The sequence below is a fragment of the Camarhynchus parvulus genome, chromosome 8 (genome assembly GCF_901933205.1).
Source record: "Camarhynchus parvulus chromosome 8, STF_HiC, whole genome shotgun sequence".
NCBI lineage: Eukaryota > Metazoa > Chordata > Aves > Passeriformes > Thraupidae > Camarhynchus > Camarhynchus parvulus.
Window position 1 is genome coordinate 1,397,646 of NC_044578.1, and position 19,862 is coordinate 1,417,507.

The window sequence follows — 19,862 nt, forward strand, 5'->3', positions numbered from 1 at the left end:
TAGGTGATGGATAAATTTCATCAGCCATCAGTGATCCACAACACTCCCTATTCCCAAAGCAGCAGGAGGGGACAGCAGGGGACAGAGCAGGGGTCACCCCACGGATCTCAGAGGATCCACAATCCAAGCCCCCTCCCTGCAGCTAACTCCGAGCTGGAAAGGCAGAACGAGGAGCTGTTTCAGCAATGAAGATGCCAAATCCAATTTAAAAATCCAGGGAAGGGGGAGAGTGGCAGTGTCATTCCATCCCCACCCAGACTCCCCAGCTGCTCTGACACACTCGAAGCTCAGGAAAAGCTTTTCCAGACTGGGAAAACTGTGTGGTTCTCTCCTCTGACTGGGAGATGAGACATAAATCCTTATTTTTATTCTATTGACGTTATTGATAACAAGATTTAACAAATCTATAAAAATAGGGGCAAATCAAAGGTATAAGGCAAAGATCAGGTATGAATGATCAATATTCCAAAACTTTGCACCTCTCCTTGGTTTTGCTCCATCTCCACTTTGGTTTGGCAGGAGCCAGTTTTACTCACAGGGGTGAAGAATTTTGTGTAAACCATGGAATTCTGCCTCTTACGCATGAAAAAGGTGCCCAGCAGGTAAATTGACAGATACACAGACAGGCCCAAATCAGGGAACCATGGAATGGTTTGGGATGGAAGGGACCTTAAATCCATGGAATCCTGGAGTGGTTTGGGATGGAAGGGACCTTAAATCCCACCCCATTCCATGGCAGGGACCCCTCCCACCGTCCCAGGTGCTCCAACCCCATCCAGCCTGGCCTTGGGCACTGCCAGGGATCCAGGGGCAGCCACAGCTGCTCTGGGAATTCTATTCCAGGGCCTGCCCACCCTCCCAGCCAGGAATTCCTTCCCAGTCTCCCATCTAATTTCACTCTCTGGCAGTGGGAGGCCATTCCCTGTGTCCTGTCCCTCCACCTTCCATGCCTGGAAACTCCCACCCTGTGGAATGAACATCTGCACATTCCCCTCATTGTTCCTGGGGGAAAAGCCAAAATGAATTCTCTGCTAATTCTGGAGCAGCCACTTCCATGAGTTGTTGGTTTTTCCAACCCCACCACGCTGGGTTTGTGCTTTTTCCCTCCCCATTCCCATTTTTCTGGCATCTCCCTTCACAATCCAGCCTTTCCCAGCATCCCAAATTTGACGTGGGGAATTGCAGGGAGCAGGGCAGTAACCACAGGGTGCTGGGTGGGAAAGAGAATAATCATTCCCTGGGATTTTCTTCCTGGAGTTTCTTAGACAGTTCAGTAATTATCCCAAGTGGAAACCCAGGAATTGCAGGATCAACAGGACAGAAATGAATAAAATCCCAGGGCTGGGATCAGAACCCACTGGGCCTCCCTCCCTCCCACTCCCAAATCCCCAAATTGTTCATTTGGATCTCCAGACTCCATGTATTTATTAATTAGCCTTTGCAAACCGTGCTAACGAGGAGCCTCCTCCCACTGGGCCATCCTGGCAGCCCCAACACTGCTGCTCCTCCAGGGAAACTTCAAACATTTCCTGAAAAATCGCACAGAAACCGGAAAACCAGCCCAGAATGGGTTTTTTTTCCACGTCTTTGAGCGAAGTTACATAAGGCAGTCCCTGCTCTCCTGCTGCCTTGAGACTCTCCAGGCCCCCAGTGCTCGGGCACCTTCATTCCCTCAGTCAGCAGCAGGGAAGGCTCAGGAATGTTCCCTGTCCTCACAGCAGCCTGAAAAACACCAGCGGATATTTTGGGAATTTTGAGACAAACCAGAAGCACAGAATACAAAAATAAGTTTATTCCGTGCTCTGTCTGCCCAGATTAAAGACCTCCACTGATGTAATACTGGGGTTTTCACCCCAGATAATGGGGTTTTACCCCAGATAAAGAAATCCTAGATATGTTTTCAGGGATATTTTTCTTCCCCCTCATTGCTAATTATGGAATAATCAGGATAACACACAACCACCCCAGCTGATCACCAAAAACCACCCCAAAAGGAGCTTCCCCCACACCGCTCCTGGCATTTTAATGTCTGTTTTTCTCCACAGCATCGACCCTTTCTCAGATACTGAAATTCCTGGGGCTTCTGCCCCTCTGGGGAGCACAAAGCCATTTATGGGTTTGGGAAGGCTGCAATTGCTGGGGCTCCTGAGCAGCTTTCCATTCATCCCTCCTTGCTGGCCACGCTGATTGAGGATGATGAAATCCTGATCTGCAATTCTAATTCCCTTCTTTTTCCTGAACAGGCTGCCCAAGAGCTCCAGGAATATTATTTTACCAACCCTCACAATAAACACCATTCTCCATGAAGTCCTGAACAATGCACTTATTTCAGATCCCGAAACACAGACCCACTCACAATAATTAGCTCACAAACCCCAATTTTCAGATCAGCTATTTTTTTTCAGAAACTGGGGAATTCTATCTGGCAAATAATGAGCTGTACCAACAGCAGGGTGGCTCGAAACCTGCAGCAGATTTGGTGTGCCAGGTGCTGCATCATTAAATCATGGAATCCTGGAATGGTTTGGGTGGGAAGGGAACTGAAATGCCAATTCAGTGCCACCTTCCAGGGACAATTCCACTGTCCCAGGTGCTCCCAGCCCCAGTGTCCAGCCTGGCCTTGGGCACTGCCAGGGATCCAGGGGCAGCCACAGCAAATCTGGGAATTCCAGCCCAGCCCCTGCCCACCCTGCCGGGAACAATTCCCAATTCCCAATCTCCCATCCAGCCCTGCCCTCTGGCAGTGGGAGCCATTCCCTGTGTGCTGTCCCTCCAGGCCTTGTCCCCAGTCCCTGTCCAGCTCTCCTGGAGCCCCTTCAGGCCCTGGCAGGGGCTCTGAGCTCTGCCTGGATCCTTCTCCCCTCCAGGTGAGCACCCCCAGGTGTCCCAGCCTGGCTCCAGCCCTGCAGCAGCCCCGGGGCCTCCTCTAGACTTATTCCAGAAAGTTCCTCTCAGTTTCCAGGGCTCTGGATAAAAACTCTCAGGAAATGGCACAAGCACTCGACGTTTTCCAAAACTGGGATCCCTAAAAGTCATTTTCCAGCAGGAATTTGCCATTTCTGAAGTACAGCTCTGAACCCACCCTGACCTGTGCTCCACAAATCCAACCCCCAGTGCCCCCAGGAGCTTCCACCTTCCCCGGGCAGACACCTCAGCTCCATCCTTCCCACCAACACCGCCTTTCCCAGCTTCCCATGAACAAAATCCCATTTTCCAGCAGGTAACACCCTGTCCCAGGAATCCCACATGGAAGAGGAGGAGTTTCCAAGCAAACCCTGCACCCAGAGGGGCCAAACTGGTAGCCAGAGCCACCAGACTGGGGTGGGGGGAGTGGGACAGAGGCAGGAAAAGCTGTACCAGGAGCAGAGGGAAGGAAAACATGGAAAAAAGGAAGGAAAACCATCTCATCCCTGTGAAGTTCCTGAAGAGTTTCCAACAGAATGACTCAACAGCGGCAGCTGCTCCGTGCAGAGGGGTCTGGGGCTCGCTGAGCTGGCAATTAATGAATGTTTGGATCTATTTTCCATCAACACCAGCTCTGCTGTCATCCTTCCAGCACAGGCTGATGGAGCACGGAGAACCCAGGGCTGGGAATGAGCAGCTCCCAGCAGATTCCCAGGTCCCCATCTGGATTAAATCCTGACCTCCCGTTTTATTGCACCTTCAGGGAGCTGGAATTTTATGTTCCACTTTGGCTCCTTCCAGCCTCTGGAGCTCTCACAGTTTGAGGAGAAGCTGCTGCAGGGATGTGGGTTCCCAGCATGGAAGTGATTCCAGGAGCAGAAACCACCACAAACTTTGGGCCTCAAATGAACTTTTTTTGGTGCTCCACAGCTTTGGAATGCAGATATTCCCTCAGTTAGGGAAGCAGCAGTGCTGGCTGTTCCCTGGATGAAATGAGGGGAAAAGTGCAGGAATTCTTGGAATCACTGAGGTTGGAAAAGCCCTTCAAGGCCATCAAGTCCCAGCTCTGCCCAACCCCTGCCTTGTCCCCCACCCTGGCAGAGTGTCACTGCCAGGAATTCCCTGGACACCTCTGGGATGGGGAGTCCAGTCCTTTCCAAGGCCTGAGCACCCTTTCCATGGAGAAATTCCTGCTGCTGTCCACCCTGACCCTTCCTCCAGGCCGTTCCCTCTGCTCCTGTCCCTGTTCCCTGGAGCAGAGCCCGACCCCCGGCTGTGCCCTCCTGGCAGGAGCTGTGCAGAGCCACAAGGGCCCCTGAGCCTCCTTTGCTCCAGCTGCAAATTCCCTGTGGATCAGGACCCCTGTGGGCATGCTGATGATCTGGGATGAGCCATCTCTCCTATCCAGCATCCTGAGGCTTCCTGAGCTCTCCAGGCTCTGACTGCGGGTCCCTCTCCACTAGGGAACCCCTCTGGAGAAGCCAAAGGAATGCCCAGTGTGGAATTCTTGTCCCTTTTCCAGGCCAGGAGGGAAGCTGAGCCCCTGGACACTCCTGGATGAGTAAGAAACCCCCACGTGGCATTTCCAGCCCACAGCATCCAAAGCTGGACTTGGATCCAGACCCTGGCACAAAGACCTGGATCTCCAGCCGTGGAACAAGGAGCAGGATGGGGGAGGGAAGGCCCTGAGCATCCCAAACCTTCCTGGTTTCCCTGCACCTGCTCCACTGCGCTGATTTATCCGGGAATAAAACCACTGCCTCTGGAATAGGTCACAATATTATGACTTATAACCCCCACAGTTTTTTCTTCCCTGTCTCCAAGCCCTGAGGCTGCAGCTCTCCAGAGCTTTCCCATCTCCTGGAGAGGAGCAGGGCTGGAATTTTTACACATTTTGTGTTAAAACAAGCAGCTGACAATTCGGGAGCGCCACTTAAGGAGCGATTTCCTGCCAGGAGCCAGGGAAAGCAGCACTTTCCTCGGATTGCTCCTTTCTCCTCTCCCCTAATGCTCATTCCCAGCACCCCTCAAGTTCCTTGGAGCACAAACCCATCTGCATGGGAATGTTGTACAATGTTTCCCAGATTTTGTGGCGGGGAGGAAGCCCTGGGGCAGCCAGGGAAGTTTAATTCCGTTTTCCACAGGTTTCCCCACCATGGCCATGGTGAATTCCCAGGTGAATCCCAGGAGGAGAAGATCCCAGATCTTCGCAGATGGCCACCAGCAGCTCCTGAAGGCTGCCTGCTGTCACCACTGTCCCATCTCCAGGAGTCCCATCCAAAGAAAAGCCAGGAGCACGAGGAGCCTTGGGGCAGGACAGACAGGAGGGACAGGACAGACCTGCAATCCTCAGGACAAAGCTCTTCACCCCCCTTCAGCAAACTCTCCAACCCCGGATTTTCACTCCTAAACCCTGAAAAAGTTGGGAATCTTCAACTTCCCAAATCCCTAAAGGAGCGAAAATATTGGAAAACCAAGGAACCTTGGGATTCAGTTTTTCCAGATCCTTTGGGTGATGAGGTTGGATGAGGTTGGATGAGGTTGGAGTTGGATGAGGTTGGATGAGGTTGGATGAGGCTGGATGAAGTTGGATGAGGTTGGATGAGGTTAGATGGAGTTGGATGAGGTGGGATGGGGTTGGATGAGGTTGGATGAGGCTGGATGAGGCTGGATGAGGTTGGATGAGCTGAGGTTGGATGAAGTTGGATGAGGTGATGGATGGGGTTGGATGAGGTTGGATGAGGCTGGAGAGGTTGGATGAGGTTGGATGAGGTTGGATGGGTTGGATGAGTGGATGAGTGGATGAGGCTGGATGAGGGGCTTGGATGAGGTTGGATGAGGTTGGATGAGGTGGGATGGGGTTGGATGAGTTGGATGAGGTTGGATGGTTGGATGGAGGGATGAGGCTTGGATGGGGTTGGATGAGGCTGGATGAGGCTGGATGAGGTTGCATGAGTGGATGAGGTTGGATGAGGTTGGATGGGGTTGGATGAGGTTGGATGAGGCTGGATGAGGTTGGATGAGGTTGGATGGGGTTGGATGAGGTTGGATGAGGCTGGATGAGGTTGGATGAGGTTGGATGAGGTTGGATGAGGTGGGATGGGGTTGGATGAGGCTGGATGAGGCTGGATGAGGTTGCATGAGGTCTGGATGAGGTTGGATGAGGTTGGATGGGGTTGGATGAGGTTGGATGAGGCTGGATGAGGTTGGATGAGGTTGGATGAGGCTGGATGAGGTTGGATGAGGTTGGATGAGGCTGGATGGTTGGATGAGGTTGGATGAGGTTGGATGGGGTTGGATGAGGTTGGATGAGGCTGGATGAGGTTGGATGAGGTTGGATGAGGTTGGATGAGGTGGGATGGGGTTGGATGAGGCTGGATGAGGCTGGATGAGGTTGCATGAGGCTGGATGAGGTTGGATGAGGTTGGATGAGGTTGGATGGGGTTGGATGAGGTTGGATGAGGTTGGATGAGGTTGGATGAGGTGGGATGGGGTTGGATGAGGCTGGATGAGGCTGGAGGTTGCATGAGGTTGGATGAGGTTGGATGAGGTTGGATGGGGTTGGATGAGGTTGGATGAGGTTGGATGAGGTTGGATGGGGTTGGATGAGGTTGGATGAGGCTGGATGAGGTTGGATGAGGTTGGATGAGGCTGGATGAGGTTGGATGAGGTTGGATGAGGTTGGATGAGGTTGGATGAGGTTGGATGAGGCTGGATGAGGTTGGATGAGGTTGGATGCAGTTGGATGAGGTTGGATGAGGCTGGAGCCCCCTGGGCTGATGGGAGGTGTCCCTGCCCATGGAATGTCACTGTGATGTCCCTCCCGTCCAAACCTGGCTGGAATCCTGGGATCATTTCCTTGACAGACCAAAGCTCCCCTATCAATTCCAAATTAACTCCCCTTGACAGTGGGATCATTTATTTGTGGGGAATTTTGGAAGGAATTAGAGATGGGATTTTTGAGTTGATTTTTGATTTTTTGGTTTTTGTTTTGGTTTGGTTTGGTTTGGTTATTTTAAATGTGTTTATTTTTTAATTTTTATATAGGCAGGAAGGGTGAGTTTGGTTTCTATTGTTATAGTATGGTTTAGAAGGTTTTTAGAAGACTTTTAGTTATAAGATTTTTAAAGGAGTAATTGACTAATAAAATACTGTTAATAAAGATATTGATGTTTTTGACTTAATTTTTAAATATTTTGTTTTATGGACTTATGTTATAGTGGTTTTTTAGTTAATTCTGTTATGGTATATAAACTTATAGTATTGTATTTTAAATTTTTGTTTATCTTTGTAACTATTTTTATATGGTTATATTTTTATATTTTAAACTTTATATTTTTTATATATTAAACTTTATATTTTAAACTTTAAAATTTAAACTTTTTTTATATTTTAAACTTTAAAATTTTAAATTTTTAAAATCTAGTCTAATGTGGTTTTGTATTAAATTATAAATATCCATTTTTGTTTTTAATACTTAAGTTTAGAAGTTTTTCCTAAAGTTTCAGATTAAACCCTGTGTTTAATGTTAAGCTTTGGTTTACAGGCTTAAAGCTTTGAGAGTATTTTGCATTTTGGATTCTAACAGACAGCAGTTATTTTTCCATGGAAAACAACTCCCATTCCACCCCCCAGCAGCACATTAATATTCCTTTCTCCCTGCACTCAGCCAAGCCAGGAGATTTTGGCACGCTGCAAACTGTGAACATTGACAACAGCACCAATTTTTAAATAATTTGGGAAGAGTGGAAGTGCCAGAACGTTTCCCAGAGTTAACTGCACACAGTTAAGCTGGGCTTTGTTATTCAGAGCCTGGTAAGGAAAAACAGAGCCCTGGAGCTGCTCCATTGGGAATAAAAGTGGATATTCCTTCAAATTCCACCTGGGTGCACCTGCTCTCCAAGGAGGCTCAACAGGAAACTTCAAAAATACAAAATAATGGCTTTGGGGATCTGGTGGGAAGTGCTGCTCCCAGAGCAGTGTTCAGGGGGGTTCAGGGCCTTTGGGGGATTTCATCCCCACTCCCAGAACATTCCACATCACACAGCCACACATGGTGAGTGTCTGAATTTAACTGTAATGTAATGTAGTGGATCTAACTGTAATATTTAACTGTAATGTAGTGGATCTAACTGTAATATTTAACTGTAATGTAATGGATCAACTGTAATATTTAACTGTAATTCCTCATCGCTTACATTCCTGACCCTCTAAACATCCTTATCTCATAACAGGGAGACGAGAGGCTCTTCACCAAGTTTTCCCAAAAAAACCTCTCCCCTCACACAAAAATGTTTGGACTCTGCCATCTGGACTCTTCCCAAGTTGTTTGCCCATTCCTCTGATTTTCAGACAGTTTTTGTTGCTCTCATTTCCCTAATTTTCAGGGGGATGGGGATGGCATTGGAAAGCCTTTCCCCTTAGCACTGCTCTGCCTTTTCCCACACCTGCAACACATAAAAACAACTATTCCCAAACTATTCCCAAAATCCCTGCAATGGTTTGGGTTGGGAGGGATCTTAAAGATGATGCCACTCCACCCCTGCCAAAGCAGGGACACCTCCCACTGTTCCAGGGTGCTCCAAGCCCTGTCCAGGACAATTCCAGGGAACCAGGGGCAGCCACAGCTGCTCTGGGAATTCCATCCCAGGGCCTCCCCACCCTCACAGGGAGGAATTCCTTCCCAAAATCTCATCCATCCCTCTGGCAGTGGGAAGCCATTCCCTGTGTCCTCTCACCCTGTAAAATGCAAAACCATTGTGACTTCCTTATTTACTCTGGAATTTAATATTCCAGGAGAAAGCAGAGCTGGGACTCATCCCAGGGGTGTCAGTCCAGCTGCAAACGTGGCTCCTGCAGCCCCACATCTTCCAAAAGCACAAAGTGACCCCATGGAGATGACTGAGATGGGGCCACCAGCCCTTCCATGCAATTCCAACAGCAGCTGCATCCAAACCCTGCCTGTGCCAGGAAAATGGGAATCCAGGTGCTGTCCCAGAGGTGATGCCCCCATCCCAATGGCAGGCACAAAACCTGAGCTAAACTGTTAATTCTCCACTGTAATTTGCCAAAACAAGGGACGGGTAAATTACGACCCCAAAACACTGCTTCTGTCTGGACCTACAACCAAAAATTCCTGTCTTTTCCAGGATGTCCCAGTAACTCCCATGGGAATAACAGCATGACTCCCATTCATAAAGCACATTAATGTGGAAGCTGCTAGTCCCCACTGTGGGTAACAGCTCTGGATCACTGGGGAAGGGGCTGAGATTCTGCAAACGGGACCTCGTGGAAGAGGTTTTGCTGTGACTTCTGAGAGCCAGAGGGAAATTTGGTAAGAGGATCCATGTTCACCCCCAAAAGAATTTCCTACCAAGGTTGTTGACATAGAAACCAAGAAAGAGAGAAGGATAAATAAGAGAAACCTGCAACTATTCCAATGAGCACTTTGTTTGTCTCATGACCAATGAGTAAAGTGTAAAGTTATGAGTTTTGTGAGAATGTATAAAAAGCATGCATGCCAGAATAAAAACAGTTTGAAGGCTTCTGGAAATGCAGTGCATTTGTATTGTCTCCATCTCAGCTGGGACAGGATCTGATCCCTGAGCACCCTGCCTTTGGAGCACCCTGGCACTGCTGGCCCAGCTCCCACCCTGCAATGTCCCTCTGTCCCTGCCCTCTCCCAGGAACGGCGGTGCCATTTTCCTGCAGGAGCCCTGGATGCACGCCGAGCGCAGAGCGTTTGTTTCCTTGGAAACAAAACCCTTCCAACCTCCAGCACACACAATCCTCGGGAAAAGAAAACTCTGCCATTAAACCCAAGGCCTGGCTATTTTTAGCCCCCTACATGTGAAATCCCAACTGTTTTATTAGGAATAGAACCCAAGGAAAACACACTTATCTCGATTATTGGAGGAGGAAATCTTTGTATCCACCCAAACAATAAACCCACGGACTTGTGCTGAGGAAAAGAATTGCTTGGCCTTTGGAAATCAAAATAATTTGGAATATTTGGATTTTGGGATGCTCCGGGCCAGGGTCAAAAGAAAAACTTGAGGTGATGACCAAGAAAACCTTCAGGTGACAAAGCTGAAAAATCAGGAGGGAAAATGGATTAATTCCCTGGAGGTTGGACTTGATCCTGGAGCTCTTTTCCAACCCTAATGATTCTGGGATAATGGAATTAGATCAAGGAATTGGAGAGTTTAATTGAAAATATATTGGCCAATCGTTTGTGCTGATGATACCTTGCTGGCTTTCCTGGAGAAAATCTCTGTAGCATTGCAATTAAAGAGATGCCAAAGGAATTCTATTTAAAAATCACCTGAAAAGATCAATTTGGGAGAATCCACCCTGAAATTTAAAAGAAGTCACTCTGAATTTTAGAAGAATTGACCCTGAAGTTTCAAAGAATTCATTCTGAAACGTAAAAGAATTCACCCTGAAATTTTAAAGAAACCACCCTGAAATTTAAGAGAATTCACTCTGAAATTCTACTGTGAAGTTGCTGCTTGCTCCAAAGAAGAAGTATCAAAAATTATGGAATTATTTCTTCTCTAAATCTGCAATTTTGAGTCAATCTCCAGCCCCACTGTTTGGTTTGATCCTCGGATACTTTCCTAAATTCCAGGGTATTTTTGCTGTGCACTGAGCAGATCATCAAACATTTCTGTTAAATTTGACTGTTGGGCTGCTCGGGGAAATAAAACATTAAAAACAAATTTATCAAATTAAAAACCAGATGAAAAACAAGAGTTACAAAATCGTAACTTCATGTTCCACACAGCAAGAAAGAACCTGGGAGTGAAATTCTTCCACAGCCCCCAAGTTGTATTTGTTCTCTGGAGATTCTTCCCTTGGATTTGGATGGATTTTCCTTTTCCTTGTATAAATGTTTGGAAATGAGGAAGATTTATCCTCTGCCTGTCATGTTTTTGGATTAAACATCGCATTTTAGGGTGTTTTTTTTCCACCATAAATAGAGGAATTTTCAATCAGAGGAAGCATCCCGACATTCTGAGTTGAAGCAGTTGAGGTGAAGCACAGGGCAGGGAATTTTCATCTTTTATGGATAAAGATTATTATGCTTGATGTTGAAAATGAGCTTAAATTTCCTGTTAAAACAGAGTTTTAATCTCTTCATCACCAAAGGAGTGTCCTGGGAACCATCCCAGCTACTGAGAGGAGCCAAACCTGGAATGACCAATTGAAGATATAAAACTCCACTGAAATTCTGATTTTTATTTTTTGAAGGATGAGGTGCTGAGCTGCTGGAATGCCAGGAATTCCCACAGGATCTGTTGTGCCACAAATGACTTCATCTGGAAGTCAGATAAAAGCATGGATATGCAGGGAAGGGAAATGTGGATCCTGGAAGAACAAAACCAGGATTGGTTTGGCTCAGTTCAGCCACTGGAGCTGATTCCCTTTGAAATATCAGGAAAAATTCCTCCCCCAGAGGAGCTGGAACAGCTCCCCAGGGAATGGGCACATTCCCAAACCTCCTGAGTTTGGAGAACGCTCTCAGGGATGCCCAGGGTGAGATTTTGGGATTGTCCTGTAGGGCAGGACTTGGATCAATGATCCTTGTGTGTCCTTCAGCTCAGGATATTCCACAATTTCATCATTTTTGCACATATTCCACACAGAAATCCAAATTTTTCCTACAACTCCCCCAAAATCTCCAATGGGAAGCTCTGAAACCTCCAAGGCTTTGCCACTCCAAGGAGCAATTCCAGGAGGGAGCAGACTCAGCTGCAAAATTATTCCTGAAATTTAGGAGAACAAACACTTGGCCCGAGCCTGACTTTTTTCCCCAAGTTTTCCACATGAAGAGCTCACCTAGAAAACCCCAATATTGGTGTGTTTAGCTAAAATTGGGAAAAAACCAGTTTTTAGGCCAGGGAATGTTTAATTTTTTGGGATTTGGAGAGCAACTGGAAACTGTTTTGTCTGGAAATGGGACCAAACTATTAAAATCAGAATCAAACAAGTCAGAATCAGATTCCAGTTAACAAAATCAGATCCCAATTAATAAAATCAGAACGAAACAAATGGGATGGGATCCCTCCCCAAGGAAAGAGTCACCCCTGGATTAATGAGCTGCTAATTGGACACGACAGGAATTCCACCCAGGGGACTTCCACTGGCCCTAACGAGGCTGAGGGGGGTAATTAATTAATTAATCTCCCTGCAGCCCCTCCCTGCCACTGCAGCTGCCACGAATAATTCAGTTGGTCGGACAAATCTGCCTTAAGATGGATTTTAGTCCCAATTTTCATGAGGAATTTTGTCCTCCCTGGGCGGAAAACCAAAATGGGGAATTTGTTGTGTTTTCAGCTGGTTTGGTCCCATTTTTAACTCTTTCTATCTGAGGGAAGGCAATTAATCTAATTCCCTTTGACTCCAATTAAAGGCTGTTGGAATGTCATGGAATCTTGGATTGGGTTGGCTTGGAAGGACCCTAAAGCTCCATTCCCACCCCAGGGACCTTCCACTGTCCAAAATCGCTCCAGCCTGGCCTTGGGCACTGCCAGGGGACCCAGGGGCAGCCACAGCTACTCTGGGAATTCCATCCCAGCCCCTCCCCACCCTCCCAGCCAGGAATTCCATCCCAAAATCCCATTTAACCCTTCAGGTTAAAGCCTATCCCTGGAAATCTGCCCCAGGAAGGCTGAAAATTAGGGATTGATCCATCAGGAATCATTGGAGATGTGGCCAAAGGCAACTGCTGGGATTTTGAGGAAAACTCCCGTTTTCCTCAAAAAGAATCCCACAGAATGGGATTCCTGTCTCTCAGTCAGCACTGGAGCAATGGAACACTGGTTAATAAATTCTACTTTTCCAGATTTAATTCCAAATTTCCCCACCCACATCCATGAAATCCAGCTCTCCCCGCATCCTTTGAAGGCCTGGCTTTGCTAATTGCCCCGGCTGCTCGTTAGGGAGTTAATTAGGAATTTCACCCAGCTAAACGTTGTAATTTACAATTACAATGTCCATAACATCCATCCATAACACGCTGTTCTTAGCGCATAAAATGTGCCATGAATATTCAAAATATTCCTGGGAGCAGCTCCTAAAATGGATGGAATTCCAGGAAACTCAGTCCCAGGAAACTGATCCTCGTCCATCTGCAGCTTCCTTTTCCCAGGAGTGCTGTTCACCTGCCTCAGGTTCTGGTTTTGCATCCACCCAAACCCTCTGGATTCCACCCCAATTTTGTGGGATCCTCTAATTCCCACCCCAGTTTTGTGGGATCCATGAATCTGGCTTCTCCAGCCACTCCCAGGATCCCATGGAATCTGTCAATTCCCAATGTTTGGGATGAGTTGCTGCACTTCAAGCAGGAATTTCCAGTTAAATCTAAATAAAATCTTCAGTCAAACCCAAGAATAAACCATAACCTCTTCTACATTTGTTGGTAACAATTTCATGGCATGAAATGAATATTTTATATTAATTTAATTATTCCAAATCACGAAATTCCAGATAAAATGATGGAAACCACACATGAGGAAAACATCTAAACAACTCCCAAAACCCAAACCCTGCTCTTTCATCACAAGGTTTTTTCCCAAAGGAATTTAGAACCAAATAATTTGATGTGAACTGGGAAGTGGGAGGTAAAACCAGGATTAAACAACACTTCCATACTTCAAATAAATTTTATATTTTATGGGAAAGCACAAATACTCAATTCCAAAGGCAACATCTAAAATGAATTTCAAGCCTTTTCCAGAGGCAAATCCCATCCCAAAATCCAAATACATCCTGATCCCCTGGCTGGTCAGATAACTCAGATAACAGCACAAAACCAAAACTCCTCATTATTTTTTGGGATTCTGGGCGTGTTTGCTCCCGGTTCCACAGGAACCTGCTGCATTTGGGAGGCACCAGTTCCGTGTGGGAGGCAGCAAATGGGATTGTGAAGCTTCTGTGCAAACAGAACACAAAGGAATGAAAATAACAGCAGGGGTGAAGTGCAGGATTTTTTTTTCACTGTGTTATTCCAAGAGGGATCAGCTCCCAGAGGAATAAAGGTCTCCTGGATGGCACCTTTAATTTGGGAAGATCCCTGAAATAATGGCAGCTTCTTCCCATGGTTGGATGTTTTCCAGGCTGGCTGTTAGGATGGGTTAATTGTGAGTTTGGGGTCCCCATCCCTGGAAGTGCCCAAGGCCAGACTGGAAAGGGTTTGGAGCACCCTGGGATGGTGGAAGGTGTGGCAGGGGTGGAATGGGATGGAATTAAATTCCCTTCAACCCAAACCATTCTGGAATTCTTTGAAGAGACTCAATGGTCTTGGAGGGCTTTTCCAGCCTCAGTGATCCTAGGATTCTGGAATGCACACACACAAAGCATCCCAAAACTTTCCAAATATTCCTTCCAAACTAACACAAATATAACCCATTAACTTCCAGGGAAGCAGCAGCTGGGACAGCTGGAGATTAAATGGTTTGCTTGGAATTTAAAATATAAAAATTGCAGATGGGCTTCCTGCAGCACAGGGCTGGGAAAGGGCTGGAACTCCAGCTGATTGATCCAACGGAGTGATGGGGAAGCAAGGCAGAGGTTTGCTGTGCACCTTGCAGGGATATTGAATCATTTCTTTCCCATAAAAGATGAAAGAGTTTCCGCTGGAGATTAAAGACGTCACCGAAGGCCTCAACAATAACAGAAAAAAGTTCCTTTTCCACCTGACATCTCTGATCCCGGAATTTGCTGAGCCTGACAAGGGACACATTCCCCTTCCCAAGGGAAAATGGGTTGTTCCTCTGGATGTTGCAATATTCACCTCAGAGTTCTCAGAACAAACAGGAAAGGTCTGACTTCATAAAAATGGGATTTGCTGGGTGCAGTGACAAAGCCACTGCTGCTGTCCCTGATTTGATTTAGATAACACCAAAATGAGATTGGGAACACAGAGAGATCCCTGGAATGACAACTCAGCTCCAAACCTCCACTTGTTCCTGTGGTTCCACAGATTCCGAGGGAAGAGCACGTGGAAAAGAGAAAAGAGCCCCCTCCATCAGCAGCAATGGTCCCATGGGCACTGCTCCAGGAATTCCAGATTTATGGAGCTTCCCAGGGCCTGAAGGGGCTCCAGGAGAGCTGCAGAGGGACTGGGGACAAGGGATGGTGGGACAGGACACGGGGAATGACTCCCACTGCCAGAGGGCAGGGCTGGATGGGAGATTGGCAATTGGGAATTGTTCCCCAGGAGGGGCTGTAATAGAATTCCCAGATTTGCTGTGGCTGCCCCTGGATCCCTGGCAGTGCCCAAGGCTGGATCCCTGGTCTATGGAAGGTGTCCCTGCCCATGGATGGGATGAACTTTAAGGTCCTTCCCAATCCAAACCAGATGGGATGGAAAAATCTCCAACTGCACCAAAAGCCAAAGGGGCGTCTGAGAAAAAAAACTTCCCAAGCCACCAAGAATTACATAAAAATTCGGAAACATTGGGCAGAAAAACTCTGTCTAAATTAGGGATAAATGAATGGTTTTGAACAGGCTCCTTCCCAACCAGCTCCTGCTTCCACAAGGCAACATCCATGATTGAAGCACAAATTCCCAGCTGGAGATTTCCCCGTGCTTCTCCCATTTTTGGGGCAGAGGCTGAGCTTTTCCCAGTGCTCCTCCCGTTTTTGGGGCAGAGGCTGAGCTCTCCCTGCCCTGTTTTGGGAGCAGAAGGAAACCAACTCATGCTGTGGGTTCAGCATCAAGGAGCAGCAGGAACATCCCAAATTTCAAGGCTGATCCCTTCCCTGACCTCATCAGCCCAAACCCCCCTCATATCCCAGCACAGGAAACCCTCTGTGCCCTCCCCACAATCCATTTGTTTGTGTTTTTCCAGGAAAAAGGACAGGAAAGGGGAATGTTCGACTCATGAGGATTTTCCCTGGCCTCTCCAAGTCCTCCACTCCAGCTCTCCACCACAAACCCTGATTTTCCCTGCAGATCTCCAGGACAATCTCTGCTCCCAGCACACGTCAGCAGCTGGACTAAACTGGGAATTTGGGAGCAAATCCCAGTTCCAGTGTGAGGTTTCAGCTCTAAGTACCTGCCTTGTCATCCCCCCAGGCCTGCTGACATCCAGACTGCTCTGCCTCCTGCTGATCCACATTTTCTGCCAGCCCACACACCGTGGATCCTCCAGCTCCTGGTTTTCCTCTGCTCCGTCATCCTCAGCTTTTCCTGGATCCTCTCACTTCCCCCTTCCTCTTGCTCCAGCAGATCTGCTATGTAGTAATTCCCATTTTCCCCTCATTTCCAAAATTAAACATGGAGTATTCTCGGTTTTGTTTGAGGTTGGATGGGGCTTGGAGCAGTCTGGGATAGAGGGAAGGTGTCACAGCCCATGGGATCATCCTCAAGGTCCTTCCCAACCCACAGCATTCCAAGGTTCTGTGATTCTAGCCAGGGATTAACTCCATAAATCCAAGTACAAATAGAAACAATCTGAATCCAAGTTACAAAAAACCAGAGATTCCTGATGCCACTAAAAAGGGGGAGGGGGATATCCTGGAATGAAAAAAAACTAGAAAAAATCGTTGTTTTGTCTCCACAGCCTGATTGTTTCCTGCTGAAAATGAGGAGTTTGCATATTCCTGTTTCTGGAATTCCCAAATCCCCAGCAAGGTCTCACCCTCAATTTGCATGGAAAAAAGCTTAAAAAGAGTAGAAAATAATTATATCTAGTCTGAAAAAGCTGCAATTGTTCTGTAGCTGCCAAAACAATCCCATTCCTTCTTAAATGCCGTTTTTCCTGCCTTAATGGACTTATTTTCCTTCAGACTGACAAGTTTTGCCTTCAATTAGCAGGAATTTTAATTGATGGAATGTTTAATGTGGTATTGAGGTACTTATTTATATCACACTAAATATTTATCAGCTCTCATGCTGATGAAGGGAACCAGAGCAGGAAGACAGAGCACAGAAAGCAAAGGTTTTTGGGATAGAGCAGGAAAAATATTGGATTTGCTGGGAATAATTGAGATCTAAACATAATGAATGATGCAGAGCAGGATCTGGAAGTGAGGTCAGCTCTGAACCTTTGATTTGAAAAAGGGAATGATGAAAAACTCCCTGGACAGAAAAAATTGACAGCAAGCCAAAAAAGCAAAAACCAGCTTTTAAGAGTATTTAGCTAGAAACAGAAAAAATCCATTCCCATGGTAGGAGTGAGGCTGGATGGGCTTGAAGGTCCCTTCCACCCAAATCATTCCATAATTTCATAATTCCATAATTCCATGATTCCAGGGTTCCATGCTGGAAGGGACCTTCAAGCCCATCCCGTTCCAAGCCCCGACTCCTCCACGGGGATTTGGATGTTCTGGGGGTTTTCCTCTGCGCCATTTATTCCACCAGACTTCTAAACCCATTGCAAGGCTCCTGTGAGCCAAACCATCCAGGGAAAACCTTGGAATGATTTCCAGGCTGGAAATTGGGGATTTTTCAGCCAAAGAGGTCGTGCAGTCCCCTGGATCCCTGGAAGTGTCCCAGGCCAGTGGAAAGAGTCCAGGTAGGAACAAAACAAGCTTGAAGGTCCCTCCAACCCAAACCAGTCTGAGATTCTGGGATTTTAGGTTTGAGCATCCAAACCACTCCTGAAACAACAAAGGATCCCTTCTCCCATCATTTCTCCAGAGGAATTTCCAAAGAGCCCAAAACATCCCCAGCAACTGAAGCCTTGGAGGTTCTCAGATGAGGAATAAAGGATTTGAAATCAGAAGAATTCAAGACCAACTTCAGCTCCTCCTGGACCAAATCCAACCTGAGGAACTCCCTGCGCCACCCAGAGCTGTCCCAGGTTGGTGATTCCTTTACCAAGCCATTAAAATCCTAGAAAACACTAAAATCCTACCCAAAAAATTCCAAAATTCCAGAAGGAAAAGGCCAGTTTTTAACCTGTTTTTCATGGACAATTAATGATGTGGCTCAGCTACTTTTCAATGTGAAAAATGCTGTGCAAATGATGCAAATCCTTTATATTTTTTTTTAGGAAAATGTTATTCCAGACTTTTCTTTGCAATATAGGAATGGTATTAAAACAGATTCTTGATTACACCAAGAATTTTAATTAAAACTACACAATTAGTTTCAACTGGACCAGAAACTTGTTTAAAGGAAAGCCATAAGAATTCTTTTCTTAAGGAATAAAAAGCTCGAAATGTCCGTGTTTCCATGGAGACAACCTCTATCCTTTCATGCTTCCCAATCTATCCTGGGCGATCAATACTTTATGGTAATTGTTTCCATGGAAATTGCAACCAGAATAATCCTCTTTTTCCATAGAAAAGCAACAAGAAAACAACTTGGGGAAGGCAGAGTGGGTCTGCAGCGGCGATAGCACAATGAGCCCTGGGGTCTTGAGGAGAAGAACTCAAAATTTGGGGTTGACTAACCCAGTTCAATAGTTTTTGGGAAGTTCATAGGGAATGTGAGGATGAGGATGGGAAGCTGGGTTTGCTCAGCAGTAGGATCAGTCCTGGGCTTCCAAGTTCAGAAGAACCACCCAGGGGTGGAGAGAGACAGGAACGAGGTGGTGCCAGAACAGAACATCAGGGACAAAGGAATGTCACAACCAGAAAACCATGGAATGTGCTGAGCTGGAAGGGACCCACAGGGATCACGGATCCAGCTCCTGGCCCTGCACAGAGCCCCCAACAATCCCACCCTGTGCCTGTTTTCCAAACGCTCCTGGAGCTCTGGCAGCCTTGGGAATGGGATCATTCCCTGGAGATCTGTTCAGTGCCCCTCCTCCCCCTTTTCCCAATATCCAACCTAAACTGTCCCTGGCACAGGAAATTCCCTGGATCCTGTCCCTGGTCAGGGAGAGGAAAAATTGGCACCTGCCCCTCCATTCCTCCTCCAACAGCCAGAGCTGGGGAAAGCTGGGCTTGTTCTCAACCTGGAGCTGCATCCAACCTGCTCATCCCCAGGATGTGCAGGAATCTGGATATCTCCCATGGAGCACCACAGGGAACAGCCCCCAGCCCATTATCTCAGTCATTAACTTTCAGAAATGACAATTAAAGGCTCATTAGCATTCAAGTGAAATCATAACATCAAATGAGAACACAAAGTTCACCCTTCACATGAAATTCCAGCCCCAACTGAATGAAAAGTTCCATGTTCAGGAAAATCCTTCCCTGGGTTTAAATTTATGCCAAGAGAACTCCCTGACAAAGCTTTTCCACACTTTGGGAAAAAGTAATTTCCAGTAAAACAAATGCCATCAAAATTAGCAATTAACAGCTGGATCAAAAGAGAATTACTTGGAATACTTCAGGAAAATCCTGCTTTAGGAGCATGTGAGCAGCTTCAGATGGTTTTTTATGGGAAGCAGGAGAGGAGCAGGATGAGAATTCATTATGTTGATGATGGATGTGATTACAGGAGATTAAAAAGCATTCCAGGAGTGCTGATCCCATGGCAGCTCCCAGAAAACCCTGCCAGGAAAAGGCAGCAGCTCAGGATCTCCAGGATCCATCCCCAGCTGCTGTGAATGCTCACGTTTGTTTTCCAGGTAAAAAACCCAGAAAAGATGGAACGTGGCACTCCCTGCTTCAGCTGTGCAGCATGGAATCTGGGAATGGGTTGGGTGGAAGAGCCTTAAATCCCATCCCATTCCCATGGGCAGGGACACCCTCCACTGTCCCAGGCTGCTCCAGCCTGGCCTTGGGCACTGCCAGGGATCCAGGGGCAGGCACAGCAAATCTGGGAATTCCATCCCAGGGCCTGCCCACCCTCCTGATTAGGAATTCCTTCCCAATCACCCACCCAACCTTTGTCACTGGGAAGTCATTCCCCTTGTCCTGTCATTCCTTGTCCTTCTCCAGCTCTCCTGGAGCGTCTTAGCCAGAGCCTCTGAGCTCTCCCTGGATCCTTCTCCTCTCCAGCCCAGAGCTTTAATCCCATTGGGATCTCTGGTGACAGCAGCTCTCAGCAACAT

General features: G+C 47.1%; 1 protein-coding gene across 2 annotated transcripts in view; it reads right to left on the minus strand.

Annotated features, from left to right (window-relative positions):
• PDE4B (phosphodiesterase 4B) overlaps nucleotides 1-19,862 on the minus strand; it is a 171,585-nt gene that overhangs the window by 86,948 nt on the left and 64,775 nt on the right. The window lies entirely within an intron of this gene.